Raw genomic sequence first — 1191 nt, forward strand, 5'->3', positions numbered from 1 at the left:
TCGCAGCCCTGGCTGAGCGCCCCGGGCGTCAGGGAGGAGCTGGTATCGTGTTCTTTATTTCCTACTTCACGCTCTTTAGTCCTTCCAGGAGGGTTTATACACCACCAACACCCGGCCCTTGTACTCCAGCCCCCTGCAAATCCCATTCCCCGAACCTGTAACAACAAAAAGGGGTTCCCTGTCCCAGGGCAGAGGTTTTCCCCATCACTCAGAAGCCCCAGCGCTCCCAGCGAGCCGGGGCCAAGCAGAACCGGTGCCTGGCAGAGGCTGCTTTAGGCAGAGGCTGCTTTAGGCAGAGGCCTGGCCGGGCTCTGGCAAACAGATCCTCCAGGTTACGGAGCGGTTCTCTGCTGCCCCTGGATCTCCCACTGGGATGCGGCATTGCTTTGGCCCAGGGAACATCACTGATGCCGTTCCAGAGAGCCTCTCACCTGAGGTGGAAAAGCACGTGAAAATTCCTCTGGCGTTAGGTTATCTGGGTTCCTCCCTTCCCTGCAGCCCCCGGCCAGGGCAGAAGGAAACACACACGAGAAAAATCCATGTGGCAAAGGGAAAACAGTAAAACCGGGAGGGGTTTTTTATTGGCAAACAAAGGGAGATAAAAATAATCCGTGCGAGAAAGGGGTGGCTGTTCAGGCGGGGCAGCGTGACCGCCCTGGGGAGTGCAAGCGCAGAAAGGGAGCCGTGCAAGCGGGACGCGGCACAACCGTGTCACACGCCCGGCGCGGCACTGCCATTAAACGTTCGGAAGGATGCAGAGAGAGATACCGATGGCTGTTTCCTGGGCTGAGAGGGGATGACAGAGCCACGCGCTTTGATTGAAATACTTTTCCGTATGAAATATGGTCGCGCTCTTTTTCTGTCACAAGAGGCAAGAACAGGTGACAGGGCTGGGACGCCTGAATTTCGCTGTTCTCCCCTCGATTCAAGCAGAGGCTGATCAGCCACAGCAATAGCGTGGGAGGTGGGCTGTCCTCACGGCCTTGCAAACACCACCGGTGCTCTCCTGAGTAGAAAACTCAACGCTTTCTGAAGAGCTCACCAGCTTTTGCACCCCTGAGACGCGCCGGCCGCTTTGGCAGATCCCATCAGCCAGTACAGGTTTTAGGATTTTGAGCAACTTCATTTATTTAGAATCACAGAATGGTTTGGGTTGGCAAAGCCCTTTAAGCTCCCCCAGCCCAACCGTTC

This window comes from Egretta garzetta, unplaced genomic scaffold (assembly GCF_000687185.1).
Source record: "Egretta garzetta isolate BGI_Z169 unplaced genomic scaffold, ASM68718v1 scaffold67, whole genome shotgun sequence".
Classification (NCBI taxonomy): domain Eukaryota; kingdom Metazoa; phylum Chordata; class Aves; order Pelecaniformes; family Ardeidae; genus Egretta; species Egretta garzetta.